This window comes from Danio aesculapii, chromosome 11, assembly GCF_903798145.1.
Source record: "Danio aesculapii chromosome 11, fDanAes4.1, whole genome shotgun sequence".
Lineage (NCBI taxonomy): Eukaryota > Metazoa > Chordata > Actinopteri > Cypriniformes > Danionidae > Danio > Danio aesculapii.
In genome coordinates, this window is record NC_079445.1 from 15366206 (window position 1) to 15388992 (window position 22787).

Genomic DNA, 22787 nt, shown 5'->3' on the forward strand with positions numbered 1-22787 from the left:
TCAAACTATTTGAGGAAACTGATTGCAACAAACCATTTAAGTTCAAAAACTAATCCTAAAGTGAACTTACTCCATTTGAGTAAACAAAGCAATTTGAGTACAGTAAAACCCAATAAATGAGGAGAACTCAAACCAACTGAGTAATGTAAAACTCAAGTTAAGGCCACTCAAACCGTTTGAGGAAACCGGTTACTACAAACCATTTAAGTTAAAAAACTAATCTATATGAGTACTGTGAATTCACTCCATTTAAGTTGAAGTAATGAGGTATTTAATTAACTCATTACCTTCTGAGTTCAAAACTCTTTTCAAATGAGTAGAATTGACTTTCAGTCAATTTTGAGTTAACTACACTCATTTCAATTGATGACTGTTGGGTTTTACAGTGTAATATTAGTTATATTTAATATTAGATGGGATGAACGTTCTCACAGGTAATAGCAGCATTCCCAGGAACCGGGGGCTCCTCCTCTACTCAAAAGAATATTTTTGCTGCTTATTCAAACTATTTATTCAAAATGAGCTGGTTCAACACAATTCTTGGGTTTTTAGGGTCAAATTAATTGTTTTATGTTCAATCCACTTACATTTGTAAAAACAATTAAGTTAACTTATTCAATTTGTGATGGGATAACATGAAAGAATTGTGTGGAACCAAGCATTTTTCACAGTGTTGGTTCAATGAATCTCTATTGTTCTGGCAAATGTATAAGCAAAAATCATTTGCAGTATTAAAAAATTGCCTATAGGAAAATGTATGCTTTAAAACCAAAATGCTTCTCAAGTTTATGATTTTTTTTTCATGTTGTTTGAATCTGTTTAACAAAGTATAATTATTTGAAACTATGCTGTCTAAAGAAGATTATCAAGGTCATTTTTTTGAATGTATACTATTTATTGTCTATTATGAGATTGTTATTGTTATTATTGTAACAACCATACACTCTTACATTTACACAAGCACTATGGCCAAATTTGTTTACACAATTTCACCTATACCATGTCTTTGGATTGTGGAGGAAAACCATGCAAACACAGGGGAACATGCAAACTCCACACAGAAATGCCAACTGGCCCAGCCGGGACTCGAACCAGCGATCTTCTTGCTGTGAGGCAACTGTACTGCCACTGTGCTGCATTGATTAATTCAACTCAATTAATACTTGTTTATTTTGATTAATATTGCTTGTAATCTGTTGCCTTAGTTTTATTGAGTAGATCTAGGACATTTTTTACGGCTTCACAAATTTGTGTCACTGTAAATCAAAATAAAAACATGAAGTAGTTTTCATTACATTGTGGGTTTTTTCAGCCTGATCTCACAAGAAAACGTAAGTATTTTACATTTTGTCAGTTTAGTGGCTAATTTGTACAAATTCATACGAGTTCAGTCGTACGAAATTGTACGATTTTAAAAAGGAGGCGTGGCACCTAACCCACCCCTAAACCCAACCGTCATTGGGGGATAAGCAAATCGTACTAAATTGTATGAATTAGTTTCTACGAATTAACCACTAAATCAAAAAGTTACGAATTGCTGTGAGATTGTGTTGTTTTTTTTGTCCAATTATCCCAATGTTTAAAACATGCTTAATATTTTAAGGACTCTTGGAAGTTATTTTTAAATGAGCTAAATGAATAGAATTTTTAATAAGCTAATTTATTTCATTCAAACTCAGTCCATACTTGTTGAATTTAATTGATAATATAATAATAATAACTGATAATAGTCGCCTCACAGCAAGAAGGTCGCTGATTTGAGTCCCGGGTGGGTCAGTTGGCATCTCTGTGTGGAGTTTGCATGTTCTCTTAGTGCTCCCGTGGGTTTCCTTCAAGTATTCCGGTTTCCCCCACAGTCCGAAGGCATGTGCTAGAGGTGAATTGAATAAGCTAAATTGGCCACAGTGTATGTGTCAGAATGAGTGTGTATGGATGTTTCGCAGTACTGGGTAGCAGCTGGAAGGGCATCCGCTGTGTAAAACATATTGTGGATAAGTTGGTGGTTCATTCCGCTGTGGCGACCCCTGATGAATAAAGGGACTAAGCTGAAGGAAAATTAATGAATACTTGTAATCTGCTGCCTCAGCTTTATTGAGTAGATATACACTGTAAAGAAATACTGGGTTCCACACAATTCCCTTATGTTGTACCAAACACAAATGGATTAAGTTTACGTAACTGTTTTAACAAAATGAAGTGGATTGAAAATAAAACAATTAAGTTGTACCAAAAAACACACGATAATTGTGTTGTTTCAGCTCATTTAAAAAAAAGTAGTTTTAACAACAAACCAAATTTTTGTTTGAGTGTAGGGTATTATTTTTAAAATGTCAAATAAAAAGTATGCTATAATTTACTCACTCATTAGCTGTCCCAAACCATTTTTTCCCCTTTTTTTTCAGTTCTGTTGAACACAAATGAAAATATAAAAAAAATGTTGGAACCTTTACCCATTGAATTCCATAGAAAATACAAATACTATAGAAGTGAATAGTTACAGGTTTCCAACATTCAACAGTTTCGAATTCTAAATTGGAGGAGTAAATGATGACAGAATTGAAATTTGTGGGCGAACTATCTCTTTAATTATATTAGTTTGAACTAACAATAAAAAATACTTCATTTATTGATTCTTGTTAATGTGTGTTTTAATATAATTTGCTAATTAAATAATAATAATAATAATCCTTTTCCTAACAATATATTAATAAATGCTGTAAAAGTATATTGCTCTTTGTTGTTAATGTTAACTAAAGTTTGTTAAATATATTTTTCACAAACATTTTAGCTCACTAACATTTTTTTACATTTTTCTGAAATGTTAATATGTTAAAAAACAACTTTAAAATATATTTAAAAGGTATCGTATTTAAGATTTGTTATTAAATTGACATAATCTATCAAACGTTTTTAGAGAAAATATTAATCAAAATTAGATGACTTATGAAAATGTTGTTAATGAATTGTAAAAAGAACAGTTTTAACCTAAAACTGAATAATAAGGGAAATCAAAATAGTTAATATTCAGAAAGCATTGAAGAAGTGTAATTGCTATTAGTAACCACTAGATGGAAATGTTCATTCATTTTCTTAGTCCCTTTATTTATCCGGGGTCGTCACAGCGGAATGAACCGCCAACTTATCCAGCAAATGTTTCACGCAGCAGATGCCCTTCCAGCCGCAACCCATCTCTGGGAAACATCCATACACACTCATTCACACACTACAGACAATTTAACTTACCCAATTCACCTGTACCGCATGTCTTTGGATTGTAGGGGAAACCGGAGCACCCGGAGGAAACCCACGCAAACGCAGGGAGAACATGCAAACTCCATACAGAAACGCCAACTGACCCAGCCGAGGCTCGAACCAGCGACCTTCTTGCTGTGAGGCGACAGCACTACCTACTGCGCCACTGCGTCCCCCCCTAGATGGAAATGTATGGTTTGCAAAACTGAAAGAGTCGCATAGGGTGACAACTTTACCAAACTGGCTAAAGTGTTCATACAACTCAGACAACGAAATGTAGCCTAAAAAGGACTCTGAAAAATAAATGAAATAAAAATCCTAATCAGTACAAGTATGAATTAATTTAGCATTACTAATAGTAACCACAAAAAAAAAAAAAAAAAAAAAATGCACAATAAAACGCTGGGTTGTAATCAGACCTTGGTTCAAATACGAACAAACCCAAGCTTGGGTTCATTATTTTTAATTGAAGCTAAATACACTGTTTAACCCAATGGTTGGGTCATAAGAAAAAACTAAATAAGTAAATTTTGGTATATAATAATATTTAGGGATGTAAAATAGTTATATAAACCTGTTTAAAGTTATAAATATAGTTATTTATTAGTCAAAGTCTTTATAAAGTTATTAAAATATTTATTAAATTGACAGATGACACATCAGTCGGAAATATATGAAGTGTAAGAAAAAAATGTTTTAGTATTTCAAGTATGCATGTTATTGAGAATCTGATGATCCAATAAAGATTTTTTTTATATATTTTAGCCTTTTAAAAGAGTAAATTTGACAACCTCAGCAATAAAGATATAATATACAAATATTTCCTTAAAAAATGTAAATAGCTATAATATCCTTGTGTACTAAACTGAACGTTTTTTTTCAGTGTGATGTAAGGCTTCTTAAACCTGGTGTTCTGTAGATGATTTATAACCTGAAAGCAGCTGTATTAAACTCTGTGTTCTTTCATCAAATATTCCAACTCTGATTGATCAGGGCATCGCTGCCATGTAGCTTAATTCCTGACCTCTGAGTTTATTAGTTTATTAGTCTTGTTTATTTATTTATGTAGTATTTTGTATTATGTACACATAACATAGTGTGTCTCACAATGTTTAGTTAATTAATTGCGAACAAATACAAACAATTCTATGTAAATGTCAAAAAGAAAGGACGATTTATTTAAACAGGCTTCTGAATGATGCCTGTTTAATCTTGCCCAACTATTTCAGCTATTTCCCTGACATCACTTCGAGTGTCTTATCTGTGCTGTTCACAATACTTGTCTTACATTTGAGAATGTTTTCACGTGCTCGAGTGAAACGACACTACTATGAAAGTGATTGTCAACATTCTTCAAAATCTTCTTTGGTGTTGAATAATTGATTGACAGATTTTATGAATGAAAATGTAAATGGTCAGTGTTCCTGCAGCTATAGTGTCTTTTTTCTTTTAGTGTCTTCTTTTTCTTTTTCTTACTAGCTTCTGATATTGGCATAGCACAGCTTTACATTCTCGAGAATGTGCCTCAAAGTGATGGACAGAAAAGATACATAATGAACAGACAGATATAATTGACTGAGATCAGATAGATAGATAGATAGATAGATAGATAGATAGATAGATAGATAGATAGATAGATAGATAGATAGATAGATAGATAGATAGGTAGGTAGGTAGGTAGGTAGGTAGGTAGGTAGGTAGGTAGGTAGGTAGGTAGGTAGGTAGGTAGGTAGGTAGGTAGGTAGGTAGGTAGGTAGGTAGATAGATAGATAGATAGATAGATAGATAGATAGATAGATAGATAGATAGATAGATAGATAGATAGATAGATAGATAGATAGATAGATAGATAGATAGATAGATAGATAGATAGATAGATAGATGTTTTATAACATTATCATTCGCTTATGTCATGTCAGTCAAAATTAACTAAACTTGTGAATGCTGAATAGTCATTCCAAAAAAGACTAATTAGTTCTCATTTCATTACTTGAGTCATTACATACAAAACGGTTAAACTAGTTGTCAAAATCTGTCAGGCTAATTTTATTTTTTTTTTAAATTATCTTTTTTTTCCTGAAAATGTCTTCTAAATTGAACAATTTCATGAATGATTTACAGACCTGTGTACGTTGTAGGTTCAGTTCCAGTATGTACTGCAATATTGTTTACAGTTGTGCACAGCTCTACCCAAAGGGAGTTTATGTTTGTTGTAAATAAGGGTGTGTTTATTCTTTTACACAATGCTGTGAATAAATTAGAATTGCAAAGAGCAAATGCAGTAAAATGTGAAACATACATATTTCAGTGTCTTGTACTCAGATACCTCACTAAATACAGTGATGTCTAACTTTAATGTAGTTTTCAAATGGCTGTGCAAATAGTATAGTAGTGCATTATAGCATAGCATATAGCGGACTTTTTTGCATTGGAAAAAATTAACAGAGTAAACGGTCATAATGAAAACATGACAAAGCCATTTGACTATCTTGTTCATAAACAATGGTGTCAGGACTTTTCATCTTGATGACACTTGACATCAATACTTGCTTTTGAGGAATGAGCTATCTATTTTGAGCAAGTGACACGCTTTTGCAGTTTATCAACTAGGTTTTGCAGTTTGTACTAATTGTTTTGAGAAATGCATTAACTGTTGTGCAAATGTAAATAGTGTTGTGAGAAATACACCAAAGCCACTGAGAAAAACTGTAACAAAAAGTCATATAATTTACAGTGTAGCTAGATAGATAGATAGATAGATAGATAGATAGATAGATAGATAGATAGATAGATAGATAGATAGATAGATAGATAGATAGATAGATAGATAGATATGCCACATAAAATATATTAAATGCTTATTAAGAATATATAAAGTTTAAAAATAAACTATTGTCCTTATTCTTCAGTGCAACAGTGCGCTCGTTTTTACGATTGTATTAGAACGTCCGATTCAGTTGCCTATGGGAGAAATGACTAAACGTCAGAAAACGGTCAAACTACTTGCTCTGCAACCACGTTTTTGCATCACTATACAGACAAAGTAGAATAATATAATAGGAAAACATTACTTATAAATATTAGCAACATCAAGAAGTAAAACGCGCTGTTTATAACATCTAAAATGAATGGAAGTGAATAAGACCGGAAGTCTCGAACCAAAATTATTCAAATAACTGCGCCCGTTTGAACGCGGAGAATAAGCTGAATAGGCTACTGCAATAACGTAATAATAGGCTAATGTAAGTAATAGTAATAAAGGTTAGTTAGTAGTTAACCCAAAACCGTAAAATATGACATAATTTCCTCAATATTCACTTGTAACTAACCTGTTTGAGTTTCTTATGTTATAAACAAAAGATGTTTTAAAAAATGCTAAAAACATCCATTGACTACTATTTGTTTATAATATATGGAATAAAATGGTTACAGATTTCTAACAGATTTCTTTTTTTTTTTAATGTGAGTAAAATTACCTTTTGGGGTGAAATATTCCTCTAAAATTACAATATAAATACACCTACAGTATATACTTTCATTTTTCTTTCATAAAATGTTTAAAAGACACGTTCAATGAGCAGTGGCTTACCTGGGTGTCTCGTCATCTGGCTGTGTCTCAAAACGTAGTGCTGCCTACTTAGAACAAGCGTCACACCCACTGCCCCTATGCCAGACAAATTCAAAACGTTAGCATGTCAGTAGGTTTGGAGACACAGCCTGCGCCTACGCTTTGTCTCGCAGGGCTGGGTTAAGCCTACAAAACACCTGAGGGGAAACACGAAAGTACAGTCGGTTTTCGGGAGCAGGGCAGGACGAGTAAACATCATTCCCACCTGAAGAGCTCAGAGGAGCTCTGCTGCATCATTTTACAGGTCGGTCCGTCTCGAAAGATGAAGTAGCCTACATAGAAATGTACTGTGAATAGTTTAGAAAACTAACTTGTTTTATGTGATAGATAGTTAGACTTTGAAGTCATTTATTGGGCTTAATTTTAACGTAAAAGTGTACACACTAGGTTTTGATCAGAAAAGTGACATGAAGGAATAACGTTATACTGTTGTTGGCCCCGCCTCTGAAAGGCTGCGATTGGTTTAACGCTCATCGCGTGGGTTTCCTGTCTTTTGTTCAGGTGTGTCCTAGTAGTCGGAATCTGAAGGTACCAAAACCGTTTGAACGAATTTCTGACAGAGCACGAGTACACATTTTTCTTCTTGGTGAGTCTTTCCATAGTTCTTTTTCTACAAAACTACATTTGTATTGCTAAAGCATAAGAAGTAACCTATGACTTTGTTAATGGAAGCTATATATTTTTAGTAAAGTGATGTTTACAAATAAAGGGATTGCATATGATGTAAATTTGATAAACAAACAAACGCAAACAAAATGAGAGAATGGTAAACGATTAAGAGAAGACTAAAGGTACCAGAAAGGGATGATGTAACCTAACATTTATTATAGAAGTTAATTTGGTTTTATGTTTACACATTAGATTAGTGGCAATGCTCCCTATATTGTTTACCATGGTACTTTTAAATAGTCAGTCTGGAATCACATGTAAGTATGATTTAAAACATCATTACCACTATTTATTTGACTGTGAACAATGCTGTACTTTGATAGTCCTTGGCTGCTAATAAGGATTTCATTATTTGGAATTTGCAAAGAATGCTTTTCAGAAAGGATTTTATTAAAGAGAAAGTCTGAATTTGTGAATGTAAAACCAGCTTTACCTCAACACATTTATTTACCATCCTTTCTGTTGTTAGACTAGGCTCCGTAATTGCTCTGCTTCAGTTATCATAAATTTTTACTGCACTCCTAAAAATGATGGTTTAACATTGGGTTTTCACAGCAGTTACATTGAAGAACCATTTTTATTTTTCATTTAACGGTTTGTGTCAGGAACATTTAAAAAAAATTGCTGTGTAAAGTACCTTAATGTGTAGTTGAAAGGGTTGGTTATTGTTAAAAGGTTCTTCCTGAAACCATTTCTGTTTTAAAATAATAGGCATCTGTGTATGTTGCGCAGTGATCTCTGTGTAGACACATGCTGTCTTCCTGTGTTGGCCGTGCTTTTCCTGTTGCTGTAATTAGTTATCTGAAGTGACACAAAGGGATAGTTCACACAAAATGAAAAACTAACTCACCATTTACTCGTGTGGTTTTAAATCCTTTATACGTTTCTTTATTCCTGTCGAACATAAAAGAAAATATTTTAAAGAACCCTGAAAATAGGTAATCATTGACTTTTAATGTAGGAATAACAAATACTATGGAAGTCAATGGTTACAGGTTTCCAGCTGTATTCAAAATATAAAAAAAAAATAAGTCAAACTTGTTTGGGTGAGTAAGTTATGACAGAATTTTCATTTTTGGGTGAACTATCCATTTAAAGTGTACTGTAGACATTATAATGGGCAGTTAAAGCCACTCATTATGCCTAGTGCATCGTAACAAGCATATACATTTCATTTGAGAGTGGTGTGGTTGATTTATAATGAAACATCAACACTAACTTGTGCTTTCATCTCTGTTCATAGATCTATTTCAGTGTGTGCTTGAATTTTTCTTAATGAGCTGAAGTCATGCTCACAAACTGCGTAATGTTGCTTTAGATAAACTTGCTAACTTGAGTTTTCTCAAACTTGCTAGCTAGGGTTTTCTCAAACGTCTTTCAGTTGTCTTGTAGTTATTTGCAACAAACCAGTGGAAAAGTTGTACTTTAAATTGTAATAGGTGATTGATCTGAAGAGGCAGTAGACTTTTACTCTGCTTTACTTTTTGTGTAGCTGTCAGTGATCTTACCTTTTAGAAGTTTTTGACCTTGAGTGAAGATGAGTGAAGGTGACCCTCCCCTTATGGAAATGTTATTTAGCCTAATGTTAAAATGGTGTTTACTGTACAGAAATGTTGCTGTGTTTTGCTATTGAAAGTACACTGAAAAATGATTGTTGCTTGTTCAAACTAATGGCAGTTTGTATGGAGAAAATTGCTGCTTGTTCAAACTACTTCTTTAAAATGAGCTGAATCAACAATTCTTAAGTATTTTTGGCACAACTTGATTGTTTTATGTTCAATCCATTTAAATGAGTAAAAAATATTCATTTAATTTGGGGAGTACATGAAGGAATTGTGTGGAACCCAGCATTTTTTACAGTGTAAGTTTACTCCTCAATTGCTAAATGAATGAACTGTTTGAGTCACAGATAATGTTTTAACTGAACCTCAGAGGAGAGCTTCGTCTTTCCTGTTAATGTGGTGAAAGATTCTTTCGCTTTCTAGTGTTTTGTAAATTCCCTCACAGTTCAGTTAGTTTCCGCCGAAGGGATGAATGAGACTTTGCCGAGTTTGCTACACCCATTAACCTTTCACATTCTACTTTTGTGGGATGGTATGGTGCTCTGTTATTACAAGACAAAAGATTGCCCAGTAATGTTTATGTTAGTCAAGTTTCACTGTTCCTGGATATATTCCAGTGTGCGCTTGTTTAATTGTCCTTCATGAAATGAAGTCATACTTGCAAACAACAAAGTTGCTTTTAATAAATTCGCCAGCTAGGGTTTTCTCAAACTTTGTCTTAAATGCCTTGTTATATATTGTTTTTCTTAAAATTGACATAAAATTGACAATTACTCCTATTTTTTATTATTTACTTATTGTGAGCTGTTCATCCATGCGTCAGTTTTATTAATTTACATTTTATTTTGAAGAAAAATGTAATTTGGGTGATATGTTACTCTCATAATGCAGTGGAAAGGATCTGTTGCTACCTCTTTTTCTTTGTTACATAAATGTAAGAAGCCCACTTCTCTTTTTCTAACCGTTGTTTACTGTAAGAGACAGGAAAGTTTTGGTTTGTAAGGATTGAGTGACATTTTTTGGGATGGTTTTGTGTTGTACAAAATGTATTTTAAACATTGGAATAGGGAAGTTTTTAAAATTGCACAAAGACGCAAGAGTTTTTACTGATAATGTAACAATATTCAAGAAATATTAAATATTCAGAACAATTTATAGATTAACAATTTTTTTTTTCTCTTTGAATTGCACTGAAATATCTTGAAGCCCATGGAGTTTGACAGAAATTGGCTTCATTCATTCCTTTTGTTTGTTCTATTTATTTATTAGGGCCGCACTAATATTCGGAAATCTGATATACAATATTCTTGTTTTGTGTTTTGATTAACGTTATTTTTTTCCTTTCTTCATTCATTCATTACATTTTTTTTATTATTAATTTTTTTATTTTTATTTTTTTTTATTAGGGCTGCATGAATATTAAACAGTCTGATATGTATATTATTCTTGTTTAGTGTTTCGATTAACTTTATTCCTTTTCTTCATTCATTCATTCCTTTTTTGTTTTTTTTATTTATTAAAGCTGCACGAATATTTACAAATTCGATATACAATATTCTTGTTAAGTGTTTTGATTAACTTTTATTCATTAATTCATTCTATTTTTTTATTTAATTTATTATTTATTAGGGCTGCATGAATATTCGGAAATATGATATACAATATTCTTGTTTAGTATTTCGATTAACTTTATTCCTTTTCTTCATTCATTTATTCATTCCTTATTTTGTTTTATTTGTTTATTTATTAAAGCTGCAAGAATATTCAGAAATTTGATATACAATATTCTTGTTTAGTGTTTCAATTAACTTTATTCCTTTTATTAATTAATTCGTTCAATTTTTTAATTTTATTTATTTTTTATTCATTAGGGCTGCATAAATATTCGGACATCTGATATACATTATTCTTGTTTAGTGTTTCGATTAACTTTATTCCTTTTCTTCATTCATTCATTATTTTTTCGTTTTGTTTATTTATTTATTAAAGCTGCACGAATATTCGGAAATCTGATATGCATTATTCTTGATTAGTGTTTCGATTACCATTTATTCATTCATTCATTCATTCATTCATTCATAAATAGTTAAAAATTGTTTGTTTAATTATTAGGGCTGCACAAATATTCAGGAAAATATGGTAAAAAAATCTGATGTGCAATTTTGTTGTTTAGTGTTTCGATTGACTTCATTAATTCAAATTGTATTTTAGTTTATTTATTAGGGCTGCACAAATAGAAAAATATTTAGTGTTTCGATTTACTTCATTCATATAATATTTGGAGGATATGGTCAAATGTGATATGCAATATTGTTGTTTAGTGTTTCGAATAACTTCATTCATTAATTAATTAATGCATTCATTCATTAAAAATGTTTTATTTATTAATTAGTGCAACACAAATATAAGTAAAATATATGTAATATTGTTGTTTAGTGTATCAAAACCAGTATTTCTTGTGATGTAACAGTTCCCCCTATAAAATGCTATCAGCAATATTAAAAAAAAGCATTTATTTATGTTTTCATGAGCTAATCCAATATAATTTAGGCTTAATTAAGAAAAAATACTTTAAACCAACTGTGAATGACTGAAACCATTGCAGATAATCTGATTGTTATCGGCTGTTTGTATTTTCAGCTCTAGGTTAATCTTTCAGCCACTCTAGCCTAGTAGAACAGCACCTACTGGGAAGCAGAGGTAGGGATAAAGATACTAAGGCTCCTGATGGCAAAAATGAAAAACATTTTTATCATAACTAATGTTTATTAAAAAAACTACTTTTTTAAATTCATATATTTTTATTTATTTATTTAGTTAGTTAGTTAGTTAGTTAGTTAGTTAGTTAGTTGTTTTTTTTGTAGTATTGTTTTAACATCAGCATAGTATTTTGAGTTATATCAGACTATAGAAATATACTGCATCATGTGTATTTTGAAAAGTTTAATCGATTTCATATTTGATTTGTCACTGTGACATCAACGTCATTTGTAATGATAAAGAAGTACTTAATGGAGCTATGAGAGGGCATGTGTCATTAATTTTATTTCAGTGCATGAGGTGTGAAACTAGTACATCACACTTCAGACACTTCAAACACGTTATTCAGGCTTGCTGAATCAAACAAGCGCATTAGTTTAATTCTTTTCATTCCTGAAAAGAGACATTCCTCTGTGACACATTCGTTCATCATTCATTCCTATCATAATACAGCACCGAGTAAGGTAATCAGAGCACTTAACTAATGTGACAGCTCGCACACTTTTTCAATTTTTCATTTCTTTTTTTATATCAGTCTCTTCCAGTGTGGAATTTGGTTTCTCCTTTCAGGGAGAGCACCTATTTAAACAGTATTTGAATGTGACACCGATTATATCATATAGACAATATTATATTATATGTAACACCGTTGTTGTATGTAAATGTGGATGAGTTTCTGACATTTTCTTGTGTTTTACAGTAGTGCTTTACAAACAGCCGTACTCTGCTTGCATCCATTTCCTTACAAATACCACTTGAACCTAATATAAATCCTTATTAAAGTAATGAAAGTTTTAAGCGAGTGTTCATATAGTGAGCAGTGTTTACATCTAAAAGTTTACATTAATTTAAAAAGTTAACTTGTATGACTTATGCCGAACACTCAAACACTCTTACTTGTCAGGGTGTATGACTAAGAATTAGCCTACAGCGCCATCTACTGTTAAAAACTAAACTCCGAATCGATTCAAGAGGGAATCGTAAATGTATTTTGAAAATCTCAATCAATGCAGAATTGATTTTGTAAATGATTTTTGCCACAGCTCTAGATATTTGATCTCATTATTCACCTTATTCTCTGCGTACGAGTGGGCGCAGCCAATTGAATCATTTTGGCTCGAGACTTCCAGTCTCATTCACTTCCATTCATTTTTAGACTGAATCGGAAGTTAGAGCTGAATCGAAAGAATAAAAGGTTTTTCTTGGAAAGTGTCAAGCTGCTGTTATCTATGGAACAATAACAACAAAAAAAAGGTTTCCATGGCTGTAAAGGATTTTTATTTTTGCGTAAATTCCTTTATCTCTTTATTAGCTTCATAAATCATGTATTTCTTGTGTATATTGCATGAATCAAATGGAATGTCAGAGTCGCTGGATATTTGTTAATTTGCACAGTTCACAATTCTTCGAAATATCAGTTAGACAAGACTCAAAAGCAACTAGTCGTTTATTGCTCAAGTATACCTTTAACTGTTTACTACCATCCATATATTGCACTGGCTGATATATTCATGTCCTGACAGATCAGTTTTGCTGTGTTGGATGACTGGTTGTGTGATGAAGTTCTTTATTTTTGTTTGTTTGTTTGTCCTTTTTAGGACCAACCACAGAAATGGAGAAATACCTGTTTGCAAACACTTGTGGGTCTGCATCTTCATGTACCACTGACTGACTAATTTAAGTTGCAAAATGCAACAATACCTGCTGTCTTTGTTGAAATGTCACCAGACCCTTAATCGCAAAGACTGAAACTTTTGCATCCTGGCATTTAGCTTTATTCATTGGTTGTCATGGTTTCATGGTGCATTGTTATCAGATGAGCCATTTCTTGTAGCCCCTGGTAGCAGAGACTTTGTTGGTGAAATATGAGACTATTTCCCCCCTTTAAGTGGTTGATAAATAGCTTTGCCAGTGGTTTCTGCTAGTCAAAAGTCTGCATGAACTTTATTTAGCTTGGTTGAATTGCACTAGAGTTTGTATTCCCTCTTGGTGCGCTTCGTTTGGGCAGGTGTGAACCCCCTCGAAGAAGGGGTCTCAGTACGCTTTCAAACGAACCCAGGAGCAGTTCGTTTGTGGTGAGAACATGATCCGAACTAAAACAGACCCAACCGCAAAAAGTACTGCGCCTTTTGGACTAATCCAGCTGCCGTAGTCCGATGCGCTGTCTTGTCTTATGGGGTGTGGAGGAAAAATATTTTTTGACAGCACTTTACAAACAGAGAGAAAGAGGGAAAAACATTACCTGATGGATCGTTGGTAATATTTTTGCAAGATGACCATGTCGCAGTTTAGCTAAATTAATTCACACCTCCTCCTGAAGTGACGTGCGACGCATTAAAACATTGTTTTCCAGCCGCATTATTCTCGAAATGTATAGTTTGTTTAAAGTGATGTATACAAACAGTCAGCGCAGTCATAGCTCCATAATAAAAAGCGACATTTTGCGTCTGCCGGTTTGTTTACTTGCGGTAGTTCCATTGCCTTTTGCCGCACGTGAATTCTGACTAAGCAGTTTAGCAAATATGCTTAACAACATCTGGCCAATGAGTGATGTGGATGTTGTCAGATGACTGCATTTTAGTTCTTTTCATCTTGTTCGGACCAAAGCCAGCAGTGTGGTGTGAAAACAACCCAAAGACGGCAGAAAATGCAATGTATCATTTCTTGATGGACCAAATGAAGCGAACTACAGATGTGAAAGCACCCTAAATTAAAACAAATGTAAATATGCATATAATAATACTGCTAATAATAATATTATACAAATGCAAATTGTCATGAATAAACTGAAAAATGCCCCCCGAGATAAAGGCATGGAGGGAGTGGTTTTTATATTTATCTAGAAAATAATCATTTTTGTAACATTTAATCCTTTAATTTTTTTTCATATGTAAAGATATTTGTGTATTGCTGTACATTATGTATGAATTAAGCAATGTGTAAGCGTTTGGACCCACATGGGCGCATAACTTGCGTGCTCTGCGCTGGGCTTTAGACCAGCTTTCAATTGGTCAATGGCGCTGTCTATTTCAATTTCTAAAAATAGCAACATGCCAACAACGTGCCTTAACACGCTGCCTTTTTTAGACTCGAACACCCATGAGTCTACAAAGTGGCGCCAATGGATTAAAAAAAAAAAGGGTTGCGCTGGTTGCGCCATATATGTCTTGCACCTTATTGCGCCGGGTGTATGAAAGGGCCCTATGTCATTGGCCCTAGGCCAAAGTTTTGAAAAAAAGTCATGAAATTTTTAGTAGTAAATGTTTTCTGTTTTTTTTTAAAGGAATGTTTTGTGTAAATGGATATTTCACCTAAAATTAACATTAAAGTTTACATCAATGGGAAGCTCATTTATTCAGCTTTCAGATGATGTATATAGAACTCAATTTCAAACATTGACTCTTATGACTGGTTTTGTGGTACAGGGTCACAAATGGGAAAAAAAATGAAGTGGTATGATTATAAATACTTTGTCAAGGCACAGTATGTCTTGAGTTCTTAATTTTACAGCATTAAACCATTGAAAAAAAACTGCATTTCTTCTTTGTATGCAAGAACTGGTTTATCTCCCTCCCAGTTTGGAATGATGGTTGGTGCATGTTGTGCATTTATCATGTGTGTTTATGGCAATCTAGACTCAGTTGAGAAAGGAGTTTGTTGCATTTATTGTGAACAGAGCTGCTGAATCTACTGAAAAGTGAGAAGATGATGTATAAACAGCACAGTACTGCACTGTACTTTTAGACTGGCAGTGCATATATTAATTATATTGCACCCATTTTTTTTTTTAAGCGGTGTTTGACGCCACTATAAAAGGATAGTCTTCACTTATTCCAAACCTGTTTGAGTTTCTATTTTTCTTTTAAAGGGCACCTATTTTACCCCTTTTTCAAGATTTAATATAAGTCTTTTGTGTCTCCTGAATGTGTCTAAAGTTTCAGCTCAAAATACCCGGATTACCCAAAATACTCAGATTATTTATTATACCTTTGTGTACATTTGAGCTGTTTTGACTTTGTTGCTGTTTTTGTTGCCTGCGCATTTAATGAAAATGAGTAGATAAACAGCAAAGTGACCAACAAGAATGACGCAGATCTCCCTTACTACAGTAAGAACTTTTCCAGCTGTTATTTGATGTATTTGTTGTGGAGTTAATTCAAACCTTTCTACAACAATGAGTCACACAGAATGTCATTGTAAAGTTCACGCGCACGCACGCACGCACACACACACACACACACGTTTAGTTTTTGCATGGCAAATCTGACAGAATACACGTTAACATACATATATAGACCTCCGTTATGTTAATGTTCAAAATAAACCTGATTTAAGTCATGGAACTGGAATTGAAGCGTCTTCTTTTATAATTGTACTGACATGCGGCTGTGGTGAAGAATTACGAAGCGATTTTACGGTGTTAATTTAAAAACATGCGCTGTTTTAGAAACATTTAAAATTTTTAAAACTCATTCTTGAGGTGCTGCTGATCACAGAGAGCCGAACAGATCTTTTAATCCAAGTTGCTTTGCGCACATCTTATCTTGTGGATATGACTCAGGGCTCGAAATTAACCTTTTTTCTTGGTAGCATCGGTGCTCCTAACTTCAAAAATTTAGACGCACCAGACATTGGCTGTTTCTCAATATGCATTCTTCAGCGGTCTTGCGTCCTCGTGTTCTCGTGTAACGTCATCCTCAGCTGCCAAAGTTCAGTTCCAATACTCAAGACCACAAGAACGGAGGATGTGTGAAACTTCCCCGATGTGTTCTTGATATCGAGGACGCACCGATGCAGACTCAGAAGTCCCAGAAGTCATTGCGACTGGAGGTGGGAAGTTCAGCATTTTATTTAGATTTATTATTAAAGTTCAGAGATATCACTTATTTACCTTAGGAGTAAGGTATAGGGGAAAAACAATAAATCGTAGTATGAATGTTTAAATAATTTTCTATTAAAAACGCGTGAAGGTCACGTGACCATCAGGAAGAATGCAGCATCTCATTTCTCAAAAGGACGCATTCTCTGTTCTCGTGGTCTCCCGAGTTTGTTCTTCTGAGGACATCTGGCAAGACTGGTCTCCACAATAATGTAAGTCCAATCTCTGCGTTCTTGGAATTGAAAATTAGCCAAAATTTAGTCGTACCCACCAAAAATTGAGCACTGTTACTACACGTTTTATATTAACAAATTTATTGCATTTGAAACCAACTCTATTCAAAACTAACAAATAAACCAATATTTGCATGCACTCATCAGCCCTGCACACACTGCTTGATGTGAATGAGATGAACTGAGTTAACAATAATAACTGTGCTGTTCTCATGGGTGGTGATTGATATTGCGCAGATGCTATTGACATATAACTTGTTGTTTGCATACGTCATGTTAATAGCATTAACGGTCTTTTCAAGAGCTGCAATATTCGTTTTATCTCAGTGAATGCATGCTCTTTAGCGATTAACATGGTGAACGTGGTGTCAGTCGCATGACTGACACCATCGTGACAATTAAATGAAGGATTAAATAGAACATCTCATGCTTAAAATGTGTAGATCAAACACTGTTACCTGCAAACTCCATCCCACTGGCTTGAAAAGTGTAAATGGTGGATTAACATTCACCACATGATCAGATGTGCCATTATTTGTAACTTTAGGTGGCTTCTTAAACTAAATCTGTCAGTGTTGTTTTCATTCTCTCGTATCCAGACCTTTACATTTTCGTGGCTGTAGCTCTCTTTCATCGAAACAGAGTGATTGACAGCTGATATTAACCAATCTATTTACGTTCTGTTCTAGCGCAGTGGGCCAATAAGAAGAGCATTGCAGGCTTTGTTTACTGCAGCAAGTTGACATGTCAACTGTTTTGAAACATTCCTGAGCGCTGCGTTTGGTGTTTTTTAGGTGTAGTTGCATAATGCGTGAATGTGTCCTAAATCCGCGCATGTGGTTAACATTTTGCTGTGAAAACTGTTCGCACGGCAACAATTTTATGCACTCGCACAAATGCTCCCAAATATATTTTGAGGTCGCATAAATAACATTTCAAGCGCATATGCAACCAAAACGGATGCAATTTCGAGCTCTGTGACTATACGCACTATGTTAATACATGGCTGTCAATTAATTCGGTGGGCGGGGAAACCGCACTCCTACGTCACATTGCAGTGGGCCTCAAAATGGGAGGGATTTGGATCCTATTTTAGCGTCAAGGAAATCAAAAAGTGACTTGTCTTTCTATCATTCCAGTATGACTGTAGACACACTATACCTAAACACAGTTCTGTCCAAACAGCTTACAAAAGAGGATTTTCATCATGTGCTTTAACACAAAATGAAGTACTTTGAAGAAAGCTGGAAATCAGTAACTTGACTTTCATAATATTTGTTTTTGCTTCTGTTGTTGTAAATGGTTATCGTTGTTTAGCTTTCTTCAAAATCTCTTTGTGTTAAACAGAATAAAGAAACTCCTAAAGGTTTGGAACACTTTGAGGATGAGTAAATGGTGTAAATCTTCAACTTTGAGGGTGAATTATTAAGTATTCGTGATGATGAAATGATCTTCAATTATGACTAAATGATGACAGGATTAATGTTTTCTCGACATGAAGTGCTGATTCTAACGGAAATCTGTATTCCTTTCTGCGCCAAGTTCACAAGGGTAAACGCAGCTTGAGTTTGAAGCCAGAGAAGTTCAATCATAACCACACCTTCAACACCTACACAGAGGCCATTTGTAATGGGATAGTCTCAGATTTCCACTGGTACGGTGAGGGCATGAGTGGAAATGCAGGAGTTTTTGTTGTTTGGACAGTTTGTGTAGGAAAAGTTTCTCCTGTAAAGACTAGTTGAGCTGAAAAAGATTTGCGGATGACACTTGACATTTAACGGCAGCAATAAATTAAACTCAACTTTGAGTGATGCCTTTTTCTGTCGGGCTTTTTAAGTTTTTGGTTATGACTTGCTGGAATGAGAGTCCTTTACTTGTCTTTGTCTCTTTCCTGAAGAAGCTCTTGATTCACTTCTTTGAAGGAGAGCTGTGCTGTCTTGTTCCCGATAGATCAAATATCTTAGTAATTTTATAGATTGTTTCGTCCAAAAGAATGAAACTCAGTAACTTCTTGCTGTTGATTATCTAAATAAATACAAGCTTATTAAAAGAGACGGTTGACCCAAAGTTGAAAATTCTGTCATCATTTACTCCTCCTACTCAACAATTTTTGTTTTTCCTTTTTTTTTTTTTTTTTTTTTTTTTTTTTTACAAGCCTCTGTGAGTTTCTTTATGTTGAACATACAAGAAGATATACCAAAGAATGTTGGGGTAAAAGCAGCCATTGACATCCATATATATGTATAGATATTTTTTGTTCTTACTATGGATGTCATTGAATGTTTTTTTTTGTAATATTCTTCAGATTATCTTGTTTTGTGTTCAACCGAAGAAAGAAATTGTTAAGTTAGAGGAATATTCACTCTAAAATAATTATAATAATTTAAAATATAAATAATGGTTAACTATAATTAACCATAATTTGCTCAGCTTTAAGCCATTCTCAGTGTATATGATTCTTTTCTGTCAGATGAACATAGGCAGAGTAGTTTTAAAATCTGGTCTATTATGGTGTTGTTATATCTGGTTTTATATATATATATATATATTTTTTTTTTTATTTTTATTTATTTATTTATTTATTTATTTATTTATTTATTTATTTATTTATTTGGGTTATGACGATGTTTATAATGGTGACTTTTATTTTTAAGTTTCCAAAAGCAAATAAATTGGTTGTCAAACTGCAAAATTTGGTATTGATCCAATAGATCCCAATTAAATACAGGGCCAGTATTGCCGATATTGCCACCGATACTTTTTCAATTATTATAGAATGTTTGCTTCTTCCTCTTCTGGCTTGCATTTATTTTATTTTATTTTATAATAATATATTTTTTTTTTTGTGCTGGCAGAAACATTTTTTATCTCTTCTCTATCTTGTATTTCTATCTCCTCTCTTGAACTTCAAACAACACTTCTTCTCTGTCATTTAAATCAATAAAAATAATATATATTTTAAATAATATGAAAATACAATCTTCATCTTTCTTGCTTTCATTTGTCATTCACTGTAGCCAAAAGCGCTGCTTTGTCTCATGCTGAAAGAATAGCTAAGGAACAACATGAGAGAACAATTTGTGACGGATGCTGCATTTCTAGACTTGTCTTCACTTTGAAAGTGGGGCAATCTACATTAGAAATTTTCAATTAAATATCAGTAACTTCAGGCTAGGATCAATCTAATTCCAAAACCATCTCTGGTATCGATACTATCAATATCAAGATCGATTAACCCAGCCCTAGCTGCCAGGGGGTTAACGCTTGTCTTATGAAGCAAATTGACTTGTTTTTGTAACAAAAATGTTTACAATTTTTATATCACTTCTAGATCATTGACTTCTGGTGGCAAGTGAATGCACTGTAAAAATTTATGAGTTCCACACAATTCCTTCATGTTGACCCAACACCAATCGATTAAGTTAACTTAATGCTTAATGCATCAGCATAAGCACATGCACCAAAAAAAAACAAAAAAATTGACCATTGATTTTTCAATTTATACACAAGCTACAGGTAAATGTGTGGTATCTTTGGAAAGCAGAGAATATGTGGTTTACAAAGATGGTAATTAAAGATTGGGCTGTTTTTATTTAACTTTTGATATTTGATTGAACATGAATCAATTAAGGTGTCCCCAAAAAAACGAAGAATTGTGTTGATTCAGCTCATTTTAAATAGTAGTTTGAACAAACAGCAAAAATCTTTTTAAAATGTGCACGTATGTTGGCACTTAAGATGTTGGCAGCGTATGACGTGTGGTTTATCACAATCAATAAGAAAATTCATATTTCTCAGATCAAACCAATCAAATTTTAATTTACACTTTGGCCTTTTGGAGACTGAATGTACTGTATATCTTTATCACTGCAAATAGTAGTAGATTCCCAGGGCATATGTGCCATCACCAATGGTGTAAAGTAACTAATTACAAATACTCAAATTACTGTAATTGAGTAGTTTTTCTCAGAAATTGTAATTTATTAAGTAGTTTTAAAATGGTGTACTTTTACTTTCCCTTGAGTACATTTTTAGTGCAGTATTGGTACTTTTACTCCACTATATTCCTTTAACCTGCAGTCACTACTTTATTTTCTTCTTGTCTAATGGGGATTAGAAAAATCTGTCCTGTGATTCATGTCCAATCAAATCGCACATAGAAGTTAAATCACATCATTATGAACAACCTCAAAACAACCTTTACACGCATTGACCCAGAGACTGTTTAGACTGTTGATCACTGATGAGAAGATGACAGATGCTTACTGTATGATGACCGAAATGGCCTTAAACAACTAGCAGGCACAAGACGTCAACATGATGTCAGATTGACATTGTACCCTAACATGATGGGGACGTTGAATTTAGTTAGGAAATGAAAATTGGGTTAACGTCAAAACCCAATGTCAGTGTCCATGTCCAACCTAAAATCGACCAAATATCAGTGTCCAATGATGTTACAGCTTGACGTTGTATGGACGTTACCACTATGATGTCTATTTTGGTTGCCATTCCATGATGAATAACTTTCAGAATTTGACATAAATATGACATTGGTTTAAGATGTTGGCTCGACGTTGGATTTTGGTCACTTCTAACAATTTAAAATAAACCAAATATCAACGTCATGAGTAGACATCACAATAACAGTGTCCTTAGATTCTGGCTAGATGTTGTGTGCCTGCTGCAATAACTAGGTGCACTACAGAATGTTACGTTTACACACACATGCACAATTTACATGTAAACGCTTTAGCTATTAACAGTGTAATACTCACTAGTCTTGAGTACTTTTGAAAGGTCTACTTTTTACTCATATTTTAAGTAATATTTACAACAGATACTTTTACTCGCTCTACATTTTTAGGCAAGTATTGGTACTTTTACTTGAGTGATTTTCAGTACTCCTTTCACCACTGGCCATCACATTGTTGTTGTTGTTGTTGTTTTGTTTTTTTTTAAATAAGTTTTTATTGAAGACAAAGATTCAGGAAAAAGGATTCTCTGTTTTACTTATGTTGTCCACATATTACATAAGCAAAGAAAGAGAAAAAAAAAAAAATCATAATAAATAAAAACCATAGAATGTAAAAAATATGGACGCAGTATCAGTGACGTCACTTATGTTTCTAAAGAGCACAATTGAAGCTGCAAGTGGGTGTGGCCAATCATCAATAATATTTTCACGCGCCATCGCCCCAACCAGGGGTAACCAAAAAAGGGTAAAGAGGCGGAGTTTGAGCGGAGCAACAGACACCTGCTAGCATTTTGCTTAGACAGACTTTTCTTTGGGAAAAATGCTTAATACTTCGTTACATTGTTCGTGTTCTGACCACATGTTCTTGGTTGTATACTATATCAATAAAGTGTTTAGTCTTCTAAAAACATTGTTGTAATACACTGAGCCACTAAGCATTGTTCTTTATGACGTTTTTCTACAGGAAGAAGACGCTAACTACTTTCATATACTTCAAATATAGTCTGTGTTAGTAAATGCAAGGCTATTTATGAAATCCAGCCATAACACTGTACGAAAACATTTCAGATGACTGTTCTATAGCCTACAGCTAGTCAATCTGTCAGACTCTGGAGTGCATTCAAGTGCTAAAGAAAATGATAAATGATTTAAAATAAAACAAATACATTTATAGATATGGGATATGAGTATGTAATAATTTCACTCACCTGGGAAATGGAGGCCACTTGAATGGTTTGTAAGCACAATTAAGTGCACACAGTATGCCATATCATCTGATAATTGTATGATAAAATTCCAAAAGGCAATTGACTGTGTAAAGGAACAT

The 22787-nt window shown here is 33.5% G+C and overlaps 1 protein-coding gene across 3 annotated transcripts in view; it reads left to right on the top strand.

Moving 5' to 3' along the window:
* The first annotated feature begins 7028 nt into the window (after positions 1 to 7028).
* elovl1b (ELOVL fatty acid elongase 1b) overlaps positions 7029 to 22787 on the top strand; it is a 62514-nt gene continuing 46755 nt past the window's right edge. For all 3 annotated transcript variants that reach the window (XM_056467773.1, XM_056467772.1, XM_056467774.1), the window contains exons 1-2: positions 7029 to 7124; positions 7382 to 7466. The gene's annotated coding sequence lies outside the window, so the exon portion shown is untranslated. The remainder of the gene's footprint in view (positions 7125 to 7381; positions 7467 to 22787) is intronic.